This window comes from Trachypithecus francoisi, unplaced genomic scaffold (genome assembly GCF_009764315.1).
Source record: "Trachypithecus francoisi isolate TF-2019V2 unplaced genomic scaffold, Tfra_2.0 Lachesis_group16, whole genome shotgun sequence".
Taxonomy (NCBI): domain Eukaryota; kingdom Metazoa; phylum Chordata; class Mammalia; order Primates; family Cercopithecidae; genus Trachypithecus; species Trachypithecus francoisi.
In genome coordinates this window covers 56,156,904-56,181,679 of record NW_022681461.1, presented here as the reverse complement: position 1 = coordinate 56,181,679, position 24,776 = coordinate 56,156,904, and positions in this window count along the sequence as shown.

Sequence of the window (24,776 nt, the reverse complement as noted above, 5' to 3'; positions counted from 1 at the left end):
TGCCTTTATAACATATTTGTAAATTAAAGGATAGAAAAGTGGCAAGCACAAGTCTTGAACTCTTTGTTTTCTAATGCAAAACTAAAGAAGAAATTAATGAGAAGACTAATTCAGTGATGGAAACCAAAAGTGGAAAAAAAAAATCCTACATGTTAGTGAAAAGAAACACTAAACATGAAGTTGTGTGAGAGACATTGTGAAAGTGGAATAACTAATCACATTTTACTGAAGATAGTAATCCATGCTCTGCATGTCTTGAGGAGACATGCATTTTAGACATATGTGAACTGCTTTAGAAAGAGTGATCTCTCAAAGAAGATCTCTAAGAGACACTTGCATCTGCTTATTTCTCCGGATCAGACATTAATCTATAAATTTAAAGAAATTACTTCTCCAAGGATGTTATAGAAGTTAGTAGCATTGTAATTTGTAATTTTCTACTGAGGAAGTAGGTGGTTAAGGCATCAGAACTCTAAAGTGGTAGGTGTAATGTTCTTCCTACACAAATTACAGGTATTTTCAAGTTAAAACTTTTGACTTTCTAAGTGCTAGTTGCTTGTACTGCCCACAAGTCTATGGTACCTGAAGTACATGGGAGCAGAGATTTGTGTTACTGTTTATTCATGCAAATAGCTTTTAGAATAAAAGAAGTCAAGGTAATTGAATGCAATTTTGGTGCTGCTGTGTAAACATAGACAATACATTTAATCTCTTTGAATCAGTTTTCCTCAACTATGAAATGAAAAATTTAGATATATCACCTTCCGGATCACTTTTTATTTAGGCTACTGTTATTATTCTGTGACTCTGCAAATATTAATAAATTTATTCTCTTATTTATTTCTCTGAAAGCTATATTGATCCAAAGTATATTGTTTAGTGACAAGCTATTCCCCTTTGAGTTTGATAGGGGGTTATTTATGTCTAAGTCTAAATCTAAAAAATGGATTTGTATACACCTGGCAGAAGGAAAGAAAGAAACAGTTGAATAAATTTAGATAAAAGAAAATAAAACCAGGAATAAAATCAGTATGAATTAATACCATATATTCATATATTATTGTTACAGGTGGGCAGCAAATTCGGCTCTAATTTTCCAGCGGCCAATAAAGAAAAACAAGGATTTAAAAGACTCATTGAATAAAAAGGTATGACTTTTCCTGAGGAAAAAAGCTTTTTTTTTTTTCTCAAAGAGGACAGTGTTTAATGTGGTAGATAACATCCTCAATATCTCAGAATTTTATACAACTGAGTCTCATAATATTTTCAACAGCTTGACAGTGAATGTAAAAGCACTCATTTGGTGTGACATTATACCATTGAGCTAGACAGGATTTCTGCGCATTAGCTCTAATGACATTTTGGGCTGGATGATTGTGGTATAGGGCTGCCCTGTGCATTGTAGGATGTTTGGCAACATTCCTGACCTCTACTCTCTGTATTCCTGTAGCAACCCTCCCTCAACCCCTGTTGTGATAAGCGAACATGTCTTCATACATTGCCAAATGTCCTATAGGGGGCAAAATCACCCATAATTGAGGACCACTGAACAGCAGTAATTAACTAATTTCCAATTATTCAATTACAATGGTAAAAAATGCAACAGTCAAGAAAGAAACTGGTTTTGGGCTTAAGAAATGCTTGTCTGAGGAAGTAAGACCCAGTTTCCTGAAGAGGGAGGAGTGGTTAACTACATCAAATGTAGGATAAGGAGTATTCCAAACAAATGTAATATGTAGAACATGCACTGGCCATGAAGTGGGAAGGCAGATGTGGCTTGCCAAGAAAGCAGTGTTAATGACTAGGATGACAAAAGCAATCTCCTTTTATTGTGCAGTCAAGAAATGTTGACTGAGCAGTGGTCTCCTGGTAGACTTTAGGAAGATGGTGTCTAGATTTTTTACCTAGGAGCTTACAATCTGATAAAGAAAGCAGAATGACATCAACAACAACAACATAAAACTGGGTAATAATCAAAGCTAATGTATGAGGTACTTCCTCTAAGTGCAATGGGATAATGAAACAGAAAGAAGCCAGTATATACTGGGGAGATTAGGAAGGGTTGTGATGAAAATTGCTGCTTGAAGGACTAGTCTGACTGTCACAACTGGATGGTGGAATAAGGGTGTTTAGTAGGACAAGAACAACATAAAGAATGACCAGAGGTGCAAATGAATTTATAAACTGGTCAAGGACACAACGAATTCCAGAAATAGTTAGAAATTCTGGAAGTTTTGAGCTTCCAAAGCCAGCACTATCTATTGCATGGCCAGGAGAATATGACCTGATTTTTTTCATCATTTTAGAAACAGATTAAAACTGATAATGAAGGTTAGCAGTGAATGGGGAGGAAACAAAACAAAACAAAAAAGCAAAATAGCTGCTATGTTAGAAAGCTGGAGCAATGGTAGAATCTTTACAGTACTGTCTTAGTGAAGTTGATAGATCAGTGGGCTGAATGAATGCATAAAAGTTTCTATCCCCTTTTTTAGGTAAGATCCTAATACTGAGATCCTAACACTGAAAAGCTTGGGGTGCAGAGCAATTACCTTAATTACTTTTCTCCTAGAGATGACTCAGAATGAAAGTGGGGTGATGTATTAGATACTGGTCAAAATTGGGGTGATTCTCTTTATTAAACTGAGACTAACTTCAGTTTCTAAAAATATAAACGGGGCAAAAATTTAAAATAAAAAGGAGCTGGAGACTAGTCAGATGCTTTTTAAACCAACTTTTATCCGATCCATAAAAGTTTACTATGCAGCTTTCAGATATTGCCAAATTGGTTTCAGCTCTAGCTCTCTGCTTTTCAAGTGGGAGAGTTGGGACCATCACATTTTTGGGAGAGTTGATACAAAGAGCTTTGCTGTTTTAAAGAAAAGGAAAGATGTTAGCCCTGTCTATAACCTCTTCTGTGGTAGAAATGATCAACAGTGATGACATCCAAAACATAGGCCATTATTTCACATAAGGAAATTTCAATGAGCAGGTGACTCTCTCCTTTCAGTTATTACCTTAACTACCAGAAATTTTTAACAGTGATTTCTCACAAATATTTTACAGTAATTACATAGGTAACTTACTGCAAATATGTGGAATGTATCTTTTAAGCAAAAATGCACACATTTTTATGTGACTTAGGAATAATTTTTAATAGTCAAATTATTTCTATTTTTGCCAAGGATTAAAAAACATTAAAATATTGTGATAATCAAGGTTCTTCATGCCTATCAACAGGAATTGATGAAAAATCTTTTTGAATAGACGGTTAAGACAGGAGTAGGTAATGAAAATACTGAAAATCAGAGAGGTGAGTTTGAAAATGATTTGATGGGCAAGAAAGAAGCATTGATGTTTTCTGACTAAAGTAAGGAATACAAAGTTTAGGGGAGGTAACCTGGCAGGTGCTCATGAAGAGAGAGAGTATGAGGACAGGAAAACCTGCTAGTATGCTCTTGAAATAATAGAGTTTTTTATTTATGAGTTCAAGGATTACTGGAAAGTATTGGGAATGGGAGTAGAAAGGGATTTGAATTGCTGTGTCAGTACAAATACCTCCCTAATTATGTTTTCTGGTCTGATTTCTTAAATTTTGTTTTTGTTTAACCAATGTTTTGTTAGATGTTGTGTCAGTCAAGGTTTTCCAGAGAAACAGAATCAATATGAGAAATGTATAAAAGGACATTTGTGATGCAGAATTGACTGACATAGTTATAGAGGCTAAGAAGTCTCATGATCTGTTGTCTGCAAGTTGAAGACCCAGAAAAACCAGTGTTGTAATTTGGCACAAGTCCAAAGACTGAAGAACAAGGGAAGCCCATGATGTAGATTACAGTTTGAGGGCAGGAGGAGATGAGGTGAGATGTCCCAGCTCAGCAGTGAGGCAGAAATAAAAGGGGGCACATTTCTCCATCTTTAACCTTTTTTTTTTTTTTTTTTTTCTATTCTTTACCTCAATGTATTAAATGATACTCAACCACATTGAAGAGGGTAATCTACTTTACTGAGTCTACTGATTCACATGCTAATCTTATCTGGAAACATCTTCAGAGACATAACTAGAGATAATGTTTAATCTGGGCACTCTGTGGCCCACTCAGGTTGACACATAAAATTAACCATTACAAATGCAATCTCTTTATGTTGTATTTCCTTCACACTCACTGTATCTTAATCAAAGCTGATAGGGGTAATTGGTTTTTTTTGGCTGGAAGTAACAGAAACCGGTTCTGGCTGCTTTAGGCAGGAAAAGAAAATCTAAAAACGTATTGCATAGGCAAGCCTCAGAAAGTAGAAAAACAGGCCATCTCTGGGATGCTCAAGAATGTGATTTGGTGAATCAACCCCTTAGCGTGCTTTCATTCTAATCCCTCAGCTATCAAGACTCTACTCTTTCTATACAATTGGTTATCAAATTCAGAGAGCAAGACTCTTATTAACCCAGTGGAGTCCATGAAATTTCATTATAATATAGACACATGACTGTATTATAGTCCTGCTGAAAATCTAATCCCTCTTCAGTGGAGAAGGTAATTTTCAGAACAAGAAGGCATTTTGAGCGTTAGAATGACGATCACATGCTAGAGAGGGTGGAGTGGTGAATGGAAAGGAAATGCCACAGCAGCATGTTACCTGCTCTGGGTACACAGTACATCCAGGTTTACAGTAGCAGCATGGAAGAAAAAACACAGGGGTGTCAAAGAGCAAATACTATGTATCTTTTAAGATTTCTCAAAAGCTTTCTCAGAAGCTGGCTGGCAAACACAGACTTTATTCTAGGTGGCAGTGTTCCCTAGACTCATTACTGGACACTCATTACTAAAGAAGAAGGATAGAATTGATAATTGACATAAAGAACTGACAGTTTCTGCCATACCTGGGAAAGTAAATTTTCTGTATATGCATATACAACATATGCATATATGCATATGCATAAACACACATACATATGCATAAATATCTGGTTTTACCGGAAACCATAAAGACTGAAAAAAGTCACTTCATGATTTGTAATTAAATCCATATTTATCAATATGTTTACTGCAAATTCTGGTCTAGGGTGATGCATCATGGAAAGGAGAAGGTGGTCAACTCTTATAAAGAAATACTTTATATAGTAGCCCCCAGTACAGATTCATAATGCACATTAGCATATTAAAAGTCATGGGAAGTTTCTGCAATAAACTAGCTTACTTAGTGTTAGCCAGAATATTTTAAATAGATCATGGAACCCAGTTTTTCTTCTGTAAATTCCTATCTTTACGTATGTATGTTTCGGAAAACATTGAGCTAGTAAAACCAAACTAGAAATCAGATTAAAGAATAAATTGTTAAATTCATAAATTTAAAAAGTATAGTTTAAAAAACATAAGATAGTAACCATATTTTTGTGTTTAATCATATAAATAATACTTCTCTAATATGCTATTGTTGAAAATACAGAATTACAAAGCAGAGAATAACTGCTTGGTTTTATATCAACATTTTTATTTTATTTAAATAATTTGCATAACAATGATAATTTATTTCCAAATTATTTCAAAATCAAGCTTTTAAATATTAAATCTATACTTTTATTTAAAGCCAGCTGAAACGTCGAAACGTAGTTTAATATTACCTGTACAAATTACCTGAAAAAGAGTTGTAACTGGGTGTTTATAGAGACAGCTCTAAGAATTTAAAAATGTTTGCGTTCGTGCACTATTCTTTCTGCAAATCATTTGTCTTTAGTGGTCCTTCATCATTTTAAGTGTAAAAGTCTCATTGAGAAAGCTGTTCTTTAATTTTCTTTAACAAGATGGAAGAGTCATTAAGCTTAATAGGTCTTAAATGTCCCTGTACCTCACACCTTTGGAACTGACAAGGAAAACTGGTTTAGTGGTCTGAAAACTCTGAAGACAGTATTACATTAAATGTATGCTTTGTAATTGCTTGTGGCAAATTATCCTATTGATAGAGAAATATATATCCAAGTTCCATGTGGATATTAGTTCTTTGAACATTAGAAATGATTCTAAGTGAGTGTCTTCAAAGTAATCTTTTGAAATGGGTCAGCTATGTCTTTAGTTTGTAAATTACATAATATGTACTATTTCCAATCAGTGACCACTAGAAATCAAAGAATTCATATATCAGAAGGATAATTTTCAAAGTTCACTGCTTGAAAAATCACCTAGAAATTAGTTTTGTTTTATCTTCCCAGACACAAAGGTTTTTAAAAGATGTGATATTATTAAAATTATGTTTCAGTTTTTTTAAATCAGCTTTTTCATTTTCTTTAACTTATGTTTTGTATCAGCATAATATTGGGAACAGACTTTATAAAAGCTTGAAATTCCCAAGTGAAACCTCATGTAAATAAATCTGCAATTAAATTCTGAGGGAATGTCATTTTTTTGGGGGGGTAAGACCTAAAAAAATGTTTTGTTATTACTCCTATTTCCAAAAATATTCATTGACATAACTGTAAAGCCATGATTGGAATTTGTGTGGGTTTTGTCTCTTTACTCAGAAGGTGTTTTCCTTGCCTCAGTACATATAATTTCGTGAGCAGAATCAAATATTTCCTTGATAGCATTAAATTTTGTGATATTTTAGAGACATCAGGAATTCATTGATGTAAATGTCTTTGACTTGAAGTCGAGTCTAATATTTGAGTTTTGGATTAGCCACTGACTGGTTATTGACCTTGAGTTCTGAATTAGATCACCAATTGGTGACCACTTCACCTCTTTGATCCTCCACTTAATCATTTGTAAAATTAGATTATTCATCTCTGAAGCCCTCTCTAAACTCAAATTTCCGAAGACTATAATTGTTTATATTGTTAATTTGTAGGAAATCAAAGATTTGAAAGATTGTGACTTAGGTTTGGACATCCTTTAGAAAACTTTTTTTCTAAATAACTACTCAATTGATATTCTTATGGTTTCCTTTTCATCTATATGCATAATGTCACAAACAATGTAAAATGCATATTTGAGTAATTGAAGATTTGTTAATTTTAATGCTGGTGTTATTGTAGCTTGTCTATTATACATTATATTAGATCTAGTTAGCAGTAGTACAAGTTCAAATCAAAGGGCCTATACCTGCACATGGTTGTAAAATAAACAAGATATATCTTTGGTATGCTTTCTACTGACCTTTAGTGTATTTCTCACTCCACTTGTGAATTATCAAAGTTAGCTCTTAGCAAAATACCAGCTGTAGATGACAACAGTTTAAACCATTTTATTTCTTAAAACTAAAAAGATGAATTTGCAGTGTATTTTCTGGTAACAGCCAATGTATGAAAATGACATGTTTTAGGCAATGTACCTTCCTTATTTTTATTAATTATACAAATTGCATATGACTTACAAGGTGTGTGTTGTAAAAATGCCGGAGATAAGCACTAAGTAAGACTTTACTTGCCTTCACATGACCTCAAAAAAGCTTACATCCAATGAAGAAGAAAGACACTGAACTAAGTCATCATCACAAAGCATAATGACTTCCATGCTGGGTATATGACTTCTGTGATGGTCTGATACAGGAACACACACAATGATACTTAATAATTCTATGTTCCTGGTACTTAATATTTTGTATAACAGGAGAAGTTATAAGGCTCTTCTCTTCTGTTTAATGTTAAAAAATAAAAACAATAGTAAAGAATATTTTCATCAAGGAAAATATCAGTAATTGGACCACCCCGAATTAACAACTTTTCATGTCTTTGCTTCCTTTTGTAGGAGCTATATGAGGTTATATATATTTTATATAGTTATTAACACAGCCTAATTGAAATTTTTATATGCTACTGCTTTTGCCAAATGTTTTTTTCATAAAATATTATAATAATATCTTTGTAATTATTTCTTTTAGTGTGGACATAATATTACATTATGAGGGATGCCATAATCTCCTTGAGCAATGCTGTTTTGTTAAATATTTACACTTTTCCTAATAATGTTGCCCAGTACAGAACATCATCATGAATACAGCTTTATTTTTCTATTGAACTATTTCATAGAAGTTAGATTACAGGGTCATGGGGAATAAGCATTTTAATATCTCTTGTTATAAATTGTTGCTTTCCAAAGAAGTTATACCAATTTACTCTGCCATCTTGACTATATAGTTATTATATTTTGAATAAATTAATTATTTTATTCAATAAACATTCTCTGGATACTTAGTATGTCCAAGGTCTGGGGTTGAACAAATTAGTGAGATTTAAAGCTAATCATCTTTGGGATTATCTGAAGGGGTGGGACAAAATAAAGAATAAAGGCTTTTTGGAGCTATAAAAGAATCCTGAGGACACAGGAGGAAGAATTTGTGAGTGTTTTGGAAAAGACATTTCACAAACTATCACAGTGAAGCATTGAGACATGATCTCTTTAAAGTCTGGTTCCAGACAACATTGACCTCTACGCAGCATTCCGGTAATCCATCTAGCCTACTCTGTTTCTCCCTGAGGACTGCTCATGGTACAATCGTCTTTTCAAAGTGCTCTGCCTGTTTATTGATGTCCTGTCTAAAAAATTCAACAGGTAAACATATTCCTGGCCCAAACAGTGATAACAAGGTGGCATGGCTGTAGCTTGGCCAGATTACTTCAAAATAGTCTGGGAAGCTATTTTTATTTGAGGGAGAATCACCAAATAAACAGAGCATCTTTCATATCAACAGCTATGGTGGGCCAGTCCATATACAAACGTTGCACTAATTTTACCCTTTTACATTTTCCTCTTGGGGTTTATTAAATTTCAGGACTTTACATATGCTATCTCCCTTAATTCTCACAACCTATGGGGCAGTCAGGTCCTTTATATAGATAAGAAAAATGGAGGCTCAGAAAACTTAAGCAATCTGTTTAATATCATTCATCTTGTAAATTGTGAATCTGTGATTTAGAACCAGAACTGGCTGATTGAAAATCCTTTTCACTGAGTGTCACTGCTTGGTTTTCACTTTAAGGTTCAGGTGATGTTTTCTTAGACACTTTCACATTTATAAAGTGGCCTTTGCTTTTTATCCTACTTTTCATTTATTCTCCTACTTGGTGAAGTAATCACTATCTAACGTTTACTGAATATTGACTATATTCAAAGTCCTAAACAATTGTCTCATTTAATACTGAGAACAACCCTGAGAAGTAAATACTGTTATCATGACTATTTTATAGTGGAAGTTTTTGAAACTAATGCTAGGTGTTCAGGCCCACATAGAGAATCAAATAATTACATTGATCACCATTTAGATGAATAGATTTGGGGCCTTGACTACATTATCTTTAGCTCCCAATGAGGGCTGAAGAGGTTGGCCAGCCAGGCAGCAAGTAGCCTTGGACTTAATCTTCAAGCAACTTTAAAACATTGCTGAGATAAACCAGAAAAATAACTGTTGCCAATTAACTCAAGTTTCTACCTATGACTGCTACAAGCTATGCCACAAAAGTCACAGTAGATACATGAGAGTCATCTGATGTTTGCATGAAATAAAATTTTGAAACTGAATAATGAATAATGCTGTTTACATAGAGTGAGATTTTAAAATTTCATTTCTATAGTTATATATATCCTGAGTTAGAGTTAACTGATGATATCTAATTAGGAGTTAATAAATACTGAACGACAACTCCAAATATAGTCATGTGTTGCTTAATGATGAGATATGTTCTGAGAAAGATGTTGATAGGTGATTTTGTCATTGTATGAACATAAAATAGTGTGTTACACAAATCTAGATGGTACATTCCATTATACACCTAGGCTATATGGTATAGCCTACTGTTCCTAGGTTACAAACCTGTACAGCATATTACAGTACTGAATATTGTAGGCATTTGTAAAACAATAGTATTTGTGTATCTAGACATATCTAAGCAATGAAAAAAATACAGTATTTTAATCTTATGGGACCACTCTCTCAAATGTGGTATGTCATCAATTAAAACATTGTTATGATGTGTATGACTGTAATTAAAAATGTCATGCTGAGTGTTTATAACATATTCCTTTTAAACATAAGCAGATTCAACCTTTTATTAAAACAGGTAATTTTTTCTGTATCTCAGCAGACAAATTTTGAATATATAATTTAAAACATTTATTTTGTAGGTCATTAAAGTATTACCTTGCCCAGTAGGCCTTGACATCTTCACCAGATGCTGTTCTTGGTAACAAGGAATTTGTTCCACCCTCTCTCATTCCTCACACGGTTCAGTGATGCCCACTGCCTGCAAGATATGTGCAGTCCGGGTTATGTTCTTTCTTGTTAAAGGGAAACTTAGAATTCCCTGTTTGAAAAGAATCAGAAAATATGAGATATTAGACTCAAGTAAATAATATGCAAATAGAATCAGAATTGAATTAATGTCTGTAAAAACAAAATGCTGAGAAGTTTTAGAAAGTCATACTATCCACTGGCTTAAATATTTTATCCTGGGATTCACTTCAGTCCTACTACAAATTTCTTAATGCCTGTAAAGTACAAGCCCCTGAACCAGGCATCACAATGGATACATTTAATAGAATCTAGTTCCTTCCAGCCTGGAACTTATATTCTAAAGGGTTTGACAAAAACAACTGGTGGATCAAGGAGAGCTTTTCAATTGCCAGTTGGAAATGCAAACAATGTGCTGTATAAGGAGAAAAGCTGTAGAGATAATTTACATTGGTCTGAGTAGGGAAGACAGCAAAGCAGGCTTGGAAATATATCTTAAAGGACGTGGCATTTACTACGGCTCAAGTTGTGGGGCAGAGTAGAGAAGTGAGAGTAGGAAGAGAAGGATTACTCCAGGTGGAACATTTGCCTGAGCAAAGGCACAGAAAAAGTAAGTGCGCAGGACTGGCTGGGGAAAGGCTTGTTGAGTGTGGTTGGGAGTGCCTAGTAAAAGGAGGCAAGGCTTAGAGACAGTTGGGTAGTGGCTTCTTGGGTTATATTTGTTTCGTAAGGCCATGGAGTGATTCCATGCCAAGAGTATTTGATTTTCTGTTTTTCCAGCAATGATAGTGCAGTCACTTATGGACTGCTTGCCAGATGGGAAGCCATACAATAATGGAACATAAAAACAGATGTTATGCTTCCCTTTCTTCACCTTTCTGGAATAGTACTATTTAGAGAATCATTGAAATGCTTTTGTTCTATTCCAGCCCCAACGATTTCAAGGGCTGAGCCATAAACACCCAGCCATTCTCTTTTTCTATCCATCCAACACATCTTGAGTACCCACTGATTTTCAGATTTTGTGCTAAATGCTGGGGTTTCAATTAGAAAGGCCCTGACCTCAAGAAGTTCACAAGAGTCTACTGGCAGAAACAGATATGACACCAAATAAAATGTGGATGATGTTTCATGGAAAGTAGAGGGGGGAAGGGCATATCTATGATTCACAGGAAAGGTGACCTTTTATTTGACTTATGATGAATAGATATTCTTTATATAGAGAAGGAAAAGAAAGAATGAAAGTCATTGATTAAACTTTTTTAGAAAATAAAGAATGAAAGTCATTGATTAAACTTTTTTATATGATAAACACTAGATTGAGGTTCATTTAACATAACATTTAGTTAATCCAGGAGCAGTATTATCTCCATTTTATAAATGGCAAAATACAGAATCGGAGAGGTGAAGTGACTTTTTTAAGATAATATGGGCAGTTCTGTAAGAGCCAAAACATGTTCCCAAATCTCCAAAATCAAGAGGCTCATAGTATTTCCACTATGACATCCTGAAGAAGGGAATATCATTTTTCCAAGTATTGTTTAACTTGAACTGAAAGAAGAAAACAAGAACAAGAATGACTCTCAGATATGAAGCAGTCAGAGTTTATCCAATTCATGTCACTAGGTACAGTGGTCCAGAATTGCAGCCCTGTTCCAAACCAAAGAAATGTTCCATGATCTAGACTCGTCAGTGTTGCCTTCAATGGAAGCATTTGCCTGTCATGTTTTCCATTTACTCAAAGTCTGTTGCTCTGCCACTATGGTAATGGAGCTAAAAGTTTTAAATAGGCTAATCTGTAAACAAATCAGGATCAGTACAAATTTCCCAATTTAATATCTTTTCCATATCAAAATCATTTCCCCAGAATAGCAATTTCCAGTCACATATGTAAATTTCTATTCACTACAATACAAAAGTTTAAAAGGCCAAATGAAATTAATTTTATTAATAGATTCTATTTAATCTCTATCCCAAGTATTATTCCAGCATGAAACCAGCATTAAAATTATTATTGTGGTATTTATACATTCTTTATTTCCTAAAGTCTTTGAAATCTAGTGTATACTTTACTCTCACAACACCTCTCAATTTGGAGTAGCCACATTTCTGTACATACACATTTGTGTATCTAAACATATCTAGGCATAGAAAAGGTACAATAAAAATACAATATTATAATCTTGTGGGACCACTGTCCTATATGTGATCTGTCATCAACTAAAACATTGTTATGAGGCATGTGACTGTAATTTAAAATATTATGTTGAGTGACATTACTGTATTTATTTGTCAATGAATACAGCCTGTAGGAAACACAAAATGAATTGTTTTCATGGTGTAATATAAAGCACTAGAGCAAGCTAGTGGAAGGGATGGTTTTGGCCTGGAGTGCTTTTCTTGCTTCTCATATCACAAGTTAAGTAGTTAAGGCTTTTAACCTTAGCTGAACTTTAAAATTACTTGGGGAGCTGAAAAGTCCAAGTGTCCCACTGAAGTTCACATTCAGCTGGCCTAGGTTGGGATTCAAACACAAATGTGTTTTCAAAACCTCTCAGATGATTCGATACGTAGCCAAGGCTGGGAATGACTGAGGCACTGAAGTGAACAGAAGCAGTTCTTAACCTTGTTATGACAGGTGCCAAGGATCGGGACAAATTGAGGAAGAGCAGGAACTTCCTTATTATCTACCATAGTGAAAAATAAGCGATGACATCTTTCCTTGGAATTTCTACTGACTTGTCATGCCAATATTTGCTCTGGTTTGAAGATATTGAATACCCATTATGGATTATATAGTTCAGTGATCCCATCCTTACCAACCTTTTATTGATATTGGCTTTTTTTTTTGTAAAAATCAAAATAGAATGGACTCAAATCTAAAAAAAGACTGTGTTGTAAGTATTTGATGAATTACTGAACTAAAAGGCTCTAGTTAGATGATCTTTAAAAATTATATATATGCATATAATATATACATGTGTGTATATATAATTCAGGAGTATGTAGACTTCTGCAGGAACTTATTTATTTAACATTGTGGAAAAATAATGTTTCAGATATTTGCACTTCACATAAAGCAATTCAGCCTTCTGCGTTTGTATTTCTCTGCTTGGTCTGCGTGGTGTATGTTTTGTGAGTTGATGAGGAGCAGGAAAAGGCAGGATGCCTACTGCCTGTGCCACAGGCCTGATCCATAACAGAGCATAAAAATTCATGAATGTTCTGCATTTCATCCTTAGCTAATGTACCATTTGTGTATACTGTTATAGATGCTATTGTAAATTACCCTTAAATTAAGGATTGCAGTCTCTCAATAGCAGGGTCAAGTTAATAACTCGAGTTTAAAAGGAAGACATCAACTTCCTGATGCTGAAGCAAATACTGTCCAAATGAGTAGACCAATATGACTTTAAGTCTTCATTAATATAGTAAAATTATTAGTACCTGGTTACTTAGAGCCTATCTAACACCGACATGCAATTGCTTTTTTATGATTATTACAATAGTGATTTATTCCCTCTTAACTTCTAACCATTCTCTTTAGAGAGTACTTTCTTCTAATGTGTGTAGAGAAGCCTTAGGCTCATGACAATGATATTTACTACTCTCAACATTAGGATATTCTCCATTTTGTACCCATTTACAACATTCATAAAACATCTGCTAAAATGCTGAAATCAGCTTTGGGAGAGTAAACTAATGGTGCCCTGTGAAATGAGGAGGTTTGACAGTTTAGGATTTGGTACACTATAATTACTCCAGTTCTCACACTGTAATCTGTATCTTTAGCATTGGTACACATGGTGAGTTGTGAAATGAAACACTGATCCCCGTGAAAAGTCTCCTGTAAAGGAAACTACTGTGCTAAATGTAAGCCAGGCTGAAACCTCTGTACAGATGCACACAGACACGTATGTGTGCATACACACTCTAACCCACTTCAGCAGCAGAATTGAAAAATACTTTAAAAAGGACTTTTGAAGTCATAAGCTTCAAAACCCACAGTCATCCTGTCAATAGTGAAGTAATGTATTATTAGTGATAGCCTCTATTTTCTTTTTTTGTACTCTGATGACATTTGCTAGTGGTGGTCGTATGCCCAAATCAAGAAATTAGAAATCAAAACTTTAAGAAAATAGTTTCCTTTCTTAAATTTTCAGAGAACCAAACATAGAAACATGCTATGACAAGTAGTCCATAGTCTATAATATTATGATGTAGCCAATCAGATTAGGGACAATTTAATATAGCAAGAAACCAGTCAGCTGCATTGAGTCAACAATCCCCAAGGGTTCTATTAAAATCAGATGAATCAGAGCAGTATGGCTGCTAATCTCGTGCTCATCCAAATTGTATGTGGATAGCTTGAGTCTGCAGATTCAGGTTGAGAAAAACCTAAATGCAGTTTCTCAGATATTTAACATATAAGCTGATTGGTACATTTTAAAATGGGCCTCAGTTAGATTAACTGAACAAATTTTATGAAGAGCTTCCTGGTCTCTTTCAAACACACATTTGAAGAAGTTTTCAGTCATTTTTTGAAGGTTTTTTTTCTCTGTTTTTTACATTTGATGATTCAATAGGAAGTTGATGTAGGGAACTTACAAAGATTCAGTCTGTTTCTTCAGTTGGTTTGGTCTTTCGGAGTATGCCTGAGTCCATCAAAGGTAAAACACAGCTCTAAAGTGTTTTGTTTTGTTTGAATACTTGTTACTGTGTTTTTTGGCGTAGACTTCATCAAGTCTCTTTGGATTAATCTTCTTTCAGCTAACAACTATAAATCATGGCACTATAATCATTAAAAAAGATTTTTTTTCCTCGTGGAGATGAATATCTATTTGAAAATGCAGCAGCGTGCATTGGGAAGCATTCTTATCAGCAAGGATAATGGAAGATTTCTTTATAAATCATTTCATGGGAGACAAGCAGTCAGAGTTTGCTTTGCAAAGAGTAGTAGGAATTGAAGTAGCACTCAGGAGAGTGCTAAGGTACATAGGATACTTAAAAAATAAAAATATATATCATTTTTTCATTAAGTACCCAATTGTGGTATATTACAATGCAAAATTCCTATTAATTTTAAACTATCTGAAGTATTGCATAGATTTAAATTTGATTTAGGCCTGCATGTACATTTTTTGATCCCTCAGAAGCTGATAATATTGATGAGAGAAAACATATGTAGAGATTTCTAGGCAAGACACATGACAAATCTCACAATGGAAAATTCAAAAGTGTTTTTTAAGTCAAATTTGCAACATTGTCTTTCATTTTGCCAATATTGTATCTATAGCAATTTATTTTAAGGGAAAGGCACTTGATGTATGTTAATTTTAACAACAAGTGATTATGTTTTCAATCTTTTAAACAGTCCTTGTTCTAATCTTGTAGAAACAAATTGATTTCTTGGTTTCAAAATCTAGTTTAGAATTTATCATCATTGGAATGTGAAAGAGATAGAAAACAGTGATTCTGAGAGAAAAATAGCATTTTTTGTAGATCATCTGCTTTGTACTGAAATTACAATACATATTTTCATGCAATTATCATTTCAGTTTAACTGATGAGGGATATGATATCCATCTCAATAAAGAAATACAAGATTTTCCAATTATATAGTGTAGCAGAGCCAAGATTTATCTAGAACCAGTATTTTGGTTAACAGGCACTGTACAAGAGCACTAAATTTGAATTTCTAAAACTCTAGCTTTATTTTTGACCAATTTCACTTAAACCAGCATTTACTGGGCAAATATTTTGTGCAGGGTGCTATGTCCTCAGAGTTTACACTCGAGTAGGTGATAAGATAATTATGAAAATAACATATGCATGTATATGTCATAAACAAGGGAACATTTCCTGCCCCCCTCCAATGTTTGGATTAAGTGCACCTTCTATATGTCCCGTACAAGTCAAGATAGTTTATGTTATGCTGCAGTAACAAAAATCCCCAGATTTCAGATGGTTAAAACATTAAAAGTTTATTTCTTGCTCATGCTACATATTTATCATTGATCTGTTTTGAACCTTATTCAGCCTTAACTTCATTTCAGAACCCAGGCTTCCAGATCAGCCACCCTTGGGAATGATGTCAGTTACTGTGGGGTCAGCTGGGCAATTTAGGTAATTTTCCAGTTTCTGGCTTCAAATCTCAAGAGAAAACAACAATGACAAGCAAACCCTGGGCAAGTCCCACATACATTGCCATAAGAGATATTGCAGAAAAAAAAAAAGTCAACTAAAAATTCTGATACCATATAGACAGTGTCTGAGTTTAACCTTGGAAAATGATTGGAAAATCTCCACCCATCTTTCATAAAATGATGGTTTATTTTTCCTGCTTGTCTAATCGTGGTGCACCAATCACATATAAACAGACTCATCCAAGGGACATTATCATCAATTACAGAGCGTTCTAACAACATTCTATCTCGGAAAGCTTCATAGCTTTCTCAAGTGTGATTTCTTTCCCCTTTTCATCTTGAGATGAAACACAGATCAGTATAGTCTATATCAGTGCTGTTACTCGGCAGAAAATCATTTTCTATCTTACCATTACCCTATAAAATAATCCCATTATTGCGTGAATTTTAGAATTGACTTTATCCTTTTTCAAACCTCAGTCCCTTAAGGCAGTCTTTGGAGTAGATTTTAGTACTAAAGAGTCTTTTTAGTATTTGTAAAACTTTAAAAATTTGTCACATTTACATGAGATAAAGTTAAACATACTAATACAAAGGTCAAGTTCATTTGCTTTAAGTTAGAATTATATTAATAAACTTCATAAACCTAGTTGTTTGACAAAAGTCTCTGATTAGAAGTTGTAGATGTGATTAAGAAAACTTTTGGAAAACAAATTCTTACAGATTTCAGATTATTTAGAAAACAAATGTTTTTAAACATTGCGATTGGCAAGAGTTGTATATATGATGTGAATGCTACACAGAGGCAACTTCTGACTGATTTACAGCGACAAGAATGTTTGCTAGGTAGGGGATGGAATGCTTTAGAATGTCTGTCCCATTTGAACCTCCTTCTCAGAAACTCTCTCCTGTTACTCATCTTTGTTGAGTGGGTAATAGGTTGTATAACCCAGTGCTTTTGACCATAGATCATTGAAGAGAGAGTGGGAGAAAGAAAAAGAGAGAGAGAAGGAGGAGGAGGAAAACAAGAAAAGGAGAGAGTGACCTTATTAGAATACTCTCTTAAAAATAATGAATTGTCCTAGAGCATTTAAATGGAAAAAAATATGTACTAATCCTCTTAGGCAACATATCTTGTAGACAGTTGTTTCTAGACTGGATTTTTTTCTTGCCTCTTGGCACATTCTTATGGTAGTAATTTTGTCACTCATACAACACTGAGATTTGTTATAATATATTCTTTTTTTTTTTCTTTGATATAGAGTCTTGCTCTGTCGCCCAGGCTGGAGTGCAGTGGCATGATCTCGGTTCACTGCAACCTCCCCTTCCTGGGTCCAAGCAATTCTCTTGCCTCAGCCTCCCAAGTAGCTGGGACTACAGGCACCTGCCACTAGGCCTGGCTGATTTTTGTATTTTTAGTAGACACGGAGTTTTACCATGTTGACCAGGTTTGTCTCGAACTCTTGACCTCAAGTGATGTGCTCGCCTTGACCTCCCAAAGTGCTGAAATTGAAGATGTGAGCCACCGCGCCTGGCCGATTTGTTGTAATAGATTCTTCTTTACACATATTCAAGGCCTCTAAGAAGAAAAGAAGAGAAAAGAGAAGAAAAGAAAAATACAAAAAGCAACAGCATTAACACACTCCCCACTTACCCATAAACAACTGGCTTTGCTTGGCTTAAAATGAGTATGACATCATATTATAAGCTCTACAAGCAATAGCTCTGGTTTTTCATTTTTCTTATGACATTTGGGTTTCTCATTAGTAAAGTTTTAGAAACATTTGTTTAGTTAAAAATAGGAATAAGATGAATACTAGCTAACATTTGTATCACATACTATTTTCCAGATAACTGTGCTCCCAGAACTGTAATTTGAGAAACTGAGGCTAAGTCACATTAAAGATGTGCAGCTAATAATAAATGCTGGGCTTAAATTGGAAGCCAGGTAGTCTGACTCCAGAGCCCACCAAGCAGCTACGTTTCCTAGAATATTTGACCATGTATGCCTCTAAGAGTCTTTAGAGAGTGCTAGAACTCAAATATTGACAGAATTTTTTGTTGCATATTTTTAACCATTTATATATCTGAGGAAGTTAACGTGTGTTTTATATTCTCAGGAGTAATCTCACTTTCAATTTTTTCCTTTATTAAGCATAGGCTTTTCACATATTTCTTACAGAATATGAATCCCAATTTTCAGATAACCCAGGCCTAGCCAGTGTTAGTAGAAACATGTCTGTCTTATTCTAGATTTAATCCGTTTTTGAAGTAACTACAATAGTGTCTCATTAAATTCCCACTTAGAAGGTCAAAATGAGAAAATAATTCAGAGTCCACTGTACTTGGAGAGCAGCTTGGATGTATTTACTCATCAAGCTAGCCATAGCCTCTTCTTCACAATTGACCTATTTAAGTCTTACATCTATCCTCTTATTTTTTTTTTTCCAATATGGATCAAAGTTTTAGTCTGTAGTATTGGTAAACAATGACAGCTGTTCATAATATGGATCAATGTATGGAAGGATTAATAATTATTAAGAAATGTTTAAAACCATTGCTTTTACCTCTCTTGGAGTAGAACAGAAAGTGAAGGTTAATTGCTTAAGTAATTGGTTTGACTACCCAGGGTAATAAAAAACAATTATTTCTTCACTTTGCACCTTTCAATGCAAGGCCAAGACTTTCATAACTCATTAAGTCTAAGTAACTGGCAGTTTACAAGTCACCAAGAATAAACTTCAATGTTCTCTGTAGCACTCAAGATATATTATGTGATATATATGCATTTACTCAAAGGACAAATAAATATTTACATGTGTGTCTTTGAATACTCTTTTTTTTTAGAGACAGGATCTCACTCTGTCACCCAGGCTGGGTACAGAAGCATGATCACTGCAGCCTTAAATTCCTGACCTCAAGTGTCCCTTACCTTCAGCCTCCCAAAGTGCCGGGATTACAGCTGTGAGCCACCATGCCTGGTCTGAATACTCTTTTTATATGAAGAAATTTCTTGATCTTTTGAGAAAAAAAAAAAAAAAGATCACTTGCTTACATCTTATCTTACAGCTGGAGACAGGACAACAAAAATAGTCCTTAACTTTTATCTGTTTGTTCATTGAGAATTTCCTGAATGTCTGCAGGGGTGGTGTTTACACAGTGGTCAAGCATGTGGGCTCTGAGGTCACAGAGACCAAGTAGGATGTTGCCAATTCGGGACCTTAAGTCCACGGGCCATACTCTCTACTTCTCAGCCTCCCAACTTACAAAACGGGTTTAATAATGTGACCGATTTTGGGTAGTTTCGAGATTGAATGAGATCATGTTCTAAAAGCCCTTATCAGATACTTGTGGCAAAGAGGAAGCACTCAATAAAATATAAGTGATTATTATGCTAGAGTCTAGAACACATCAAATGCTTAATACAGCTCTGAGGAAGAAGCTAGTCATGTGAGGAGCTTATGTTAAGGTCTGTGTAGAAATAAGATGCATAAAAAAATAGCCCCTGTGTTCTTGAAACTTGTGCTATGAGACTGACGGAATACAAATAAGGTGGAGGGTGGAGAGAGAGAAATAAAATACTGTATGAATTTAGGAAAAGAACCAGTTCACACATCTGGGTGAAGCTACAGGGAAAATTTCACAAAGGTGATGACTTTGAATGGAAACATGAAGAAAACAAAAAAAAGAATAGTATTTGCATTTGTGGAAATAACACCCTGAGAGAATGAAGATTTTTCCCGGGGTTCTTCCTGCAGCTGAAGGTGTGTATAGTTATGATACCTGGAAGGAAATAAATATTTCTTTCTAAGAATTCGCGTGAGTTCCTCACCTAAGTGTAATAGTTGTAGGAATTACACAAATCTGGGGAGTTGGCTAGGACTTTTATGGACTTTAGTTAGGAAAATTAAAACCAACATTAAAAAATGTCTTTCAGGCTGGGCGCGGTGGCTCACGCCAGTAATCTCAACACTTTGGGAGGCCGAGGCAGGTGGATCACGAGGTCAGGAGATCAAGGTCATCCTGGCTAACACGGTGACACCCCATCTCTACTAAAAATACAAAAAGAAATCAGCCGGGCATGGTGGTGGGTGCCTGTAGTCCCAGCTACTCGGGAGGCTGAGGCAGGGAAATGGCGTGAACTTGGGAGGTGGAGCTTGCAGTGAGCCAAGATATGTGTATTCAGAATATATATATATATATATATATATATGATGCCTAAAAAAGCATAAAAAAGATAATCAAAAATATATGTCTATATATTCAGACCAACAATTTTCCAAAATTACTTGATAAGCTAGAGAATTTTGAAAGTTTTTTTTTTTTTTTTGAGATGGAGTCTCACTCTGTCACCCAGGCTGGAGTGCAGTGGTGCGATCTTGGCTCACTGCAAGCTCCACCTCCCAGGTTCACGCCATTCTTCTGCCTCAGCCTCCCGAATAACTGGGACTACAGGTGCCCACCACCACGCACAGCTGATTTCTTTTTCCATATATATAGATATATATTTTATATATAATATACATTATATCTATATTATATATATTTTATATATTATATATTATAGAATATTTATATATAATATATACATAATATTTATATACTATATTATATATTATATAGATATTTATATGTATTATATATAATACACACAAAATATATATGTTTTTATGTATGTATTATATATAATATTATATATTTTATATATATGTATTATATGAGGCATAACCTAAGTAACTTGTGCAAGTCTCATACCAAAAACTGGCAAGGGCAGGATTGAAACTCAATTCTGATTTTAAAGAATGCATTCTTAATTACTGTATCTCCCAGGTTGCCTGTGAAGGAATTACTCTTGAAAAAAAATCACACAGTATATTCATACATGTATACATTTACATAGGATAAAGTTTTTCTTATTTATTTTTCATTGTAATTTAGCTGGCCACTTGTTTAAGAGATCAAAAAAAATCTTTCCCATTTTTGATTGAGTTTTAAAAATCGATTCTGTACTGGTACATTTTTGCTAATGTTCAAATCAGAATGTTTTGAGAGAGGCTTGGAAATACAAGGATCTCTTTATTTCTGGAGAGATGTAAGTACATATAACTGATTGTGACTTAGCTAGTAAGTATAATCAACTAAACTGTTGAACCAGTGATGCTGTTTACCGAAATTATCCGGTAATTCTGTTTTGCTTTATCTTCATGTACTGGCCAATTCCCTGGCAGTTCTGGTTCCCTCAAGGGACAACGTGGTGCAGCAGAAGGGGCATGTCTTCAGCCGAGAGTCAAGTCTGGATTTAAGCCCCTCATAGTTGTGTTACTTTCAGCAAATTATTAAAGTTCTTTATGCTGCAGATTTCTCATCTACTAAGATGGGGTAAAATATATATTTTATAGTTATTCTAAAGTTAAAGCTGATATTGCATATGCAGTACTTAGTAATATATTTGGTACATATATATTTTTAATAAGGTGCTTAAAAAGTGAAAAATATTGTTTTTTTAACCTTGAACTTCTGTTCCACTTTTTGCAACTTTTTCTTACATACTTATATTTTGTAACAAATAATAACTACTTTGTTTTTTTTGTAATGACTAAATATAAATAATAAATGTAGACAGCCTAGCACCTGTTAGAGTGTCTGTGAACATTAGACCCCCTTCTCTTCTCATAATTCACGTTAAAACGAATTCTAGTCATCTTCATTTTTTCCTTATTTGTGTATATATCTCTACTGTCTATGACAATATGCTTAGCTTGTATGCAACTTGAATTTTCCAATTTTTAACCTTAATAGTAAAGGAAGAGAAAAGCCCATGCTAAATGCAATCTTAACAGTAAAGAAAGGAAAATATCATGCAAAATGCAATCTCAACAGGACAAGAATAAGCCACTTTTCAGGCAAAGAGATGATGAACTTAAAAGGTAGGTTCCTTTTCAATATTTCAGGAAAACATTTTGCATATGGTTCTGGGAATGTAGCCAAAATGAGAAAGCCAAGAGTTATATCCAATAGATATTATGAGAGGGTAAGAGGAGTCACAGCTATCCAATTGCTTCTATAATAGAATTACAACATCTTATACCTTTCTAGCCACATCTTTGTTTTAGAAGAAAAGGCTAGGGGTGGAGGCTATGAAATAAATCTTTACAACTTATTTGAAAAGCTTCTCTCTTTTTCTGTTACTCTATTCCATTTTATAGTGCAGGCTGAAGCTAAAATGCAAGGACAGTCCCAACACAGAAAATTTTCTTAGGAAGTTTTCTGGAAGCAGATTTAATAATGCACATCCATTCATTCAGTATCTGGTTTGAGCACTTACTATGTGTCAGGCAGTGTTAAAGTTATTGACTATTCAATCAAGGAACTGGGGGAAACTTTCTATGTGCTTACACGCTGAAACCACCAGTACAAGGGGACCCATACCCAACCACCCTCGCTTTTTCCTGTTACAGTGAAAGAACTCTTCCAGTTCCTACCCACAGTCTCCTCCTTCACTTGGATAATATGTCCCATCCTCCATCCTGTTCAAGGACTTCACTCTGGTGATTGTCTCCTATAACATCAATTTTCTTTCCTTTTGTAAACGTGCTTATTATGAAATACATGCCAGTAACCTCATAGCCCTCTCCACTGCAGTCCCATCTCTCTAATCTCTTTTTTGGCAAGATCCTTTGAAAAAGTTGTGTGTATTCCACTTTCATTCCTTACAAACTTTCTTGAAACTGTTCCATTTACCCATTCAACCCTACAAAACTGCTCAGATCAAGGTTATCAGGCACTGCCATATTGCCAGACCCAGTACTCCATTCACAGTTCTATGACTTAACTAATCAGCTGCTACAGACCCTTGGTTTCCAGGACCCCACATTCTCCTGGTTTTTCTCCTACCTCAGAGAGGAATCTCTGTCAGCCTGCTCTGCTATTTTCTCATCATTCTCCCTAGAACGAAACGTTGGAGTACTCTGGAGTCTGTCCTCAGATCCTTACTTTGTTTATCTTCCTCATAAGTGAATCCATCCACTGTAATGACTCTAAATGGCATCTATATTCTGATAACTTCCAAATGTATATTTCCAGCCTCAAAACTCTTTCCTTAACTCCACACTTGTTGGTGTGTATAGTCAACTGCTTACTTGGGTTTTCTGTAGTTGAAGTTTTACCTATCTCAAACTGAACTCTCAATTTCTAACTCCTAAACTTTTTTTTTTTTTCTCCTAGTAGTTCCTAACCTGGTCAGTGCAATTCCAATCTTTACATTTCAAATGCCATAAAAGTTGGAATCATCTTTGGTACTTTTCATTTTGTTATGCCCCCATCCAGTTCCTCAGCAAATTCAGTCATCTCTGCTTTGAAAATGTATACAGAACCTGACATCTCTTCACCTTTGCAACAATCACTATATTCTATGCCACCAAGATCTTTCACTTAAACTACTGCAATAGTCTCAACTGTTCTCCCTTGACCACCCCCTTCCAGGCTATTCTCTACATAATGGGAAAAGCAATCCTTTTAATACATAAGTCAGATTCTGTCACTTTCTGCTTAAAACTACATTGTTATTCCCCCCTCACCCAAGATAAAATCAAAGGTCTTATTACAGCTTCACGATGCCCAACAGTCCTTCAAATCTCATCTCTTCTTTCTCTCCTACTTGCTCACCATGCCCTAGCTATAAAGACTGATTGTTGTTTCATGAACACATCCAACAAGTTCTTGGTCTTTGTACTTACTGTTCCCTCTACTTAGAATTGTCTTCTCCTACTAGTCATTATAGGTCAGTACATCAGGGACCCTTTCCTGATTATCTTTGATGAAATGAAGTCCCAATAACTTCTCACTGTTGCAGCCTTGCCACTCTCCCTTTATTCCTTTGCATTGCTATGTGGTTCATAACATCACCACCTGCATTTTTTTTGACTGTTTGTTTCTCACTGCTAGAATGTCGGTTCTTTGCTGTATCCCAGTGCCTAGAACAATGCCTGGTGTCTACTGGTGCTTAATGAATATTTCTGAATGCAGAAGAATACAGAAATGGTTTCTGCCCTCACAAAATTTGCTTTGTAGTAAGGACTAAAGGAAAATACAAGTGAGCAGACAAACAAAATAGTATGCAAATCTTGAGGAGTAATTTTCAGAAGTACTTTAAAAGCAATGCCCAAGGCAATCAGATGGAAATTAACAGGGAAAAATAATTTAGATTGGTTAGTTGAAGGCGCTTTTCTAAGAAGGTGACATTTCATGATGAAAAGGAGTGAACCATTCCTGAGTTGAAGAGAGAGTATTCTATTTCCTGCAGATGCAGAAAAGTGTGGTCATTATGAACATCCAATCAACAACCTTCTCACAGCACATGTGCACATAGCATTCAGTAGAAATGTGTGTAAAAAGAGAAGAGTAAAGAGCATGCTT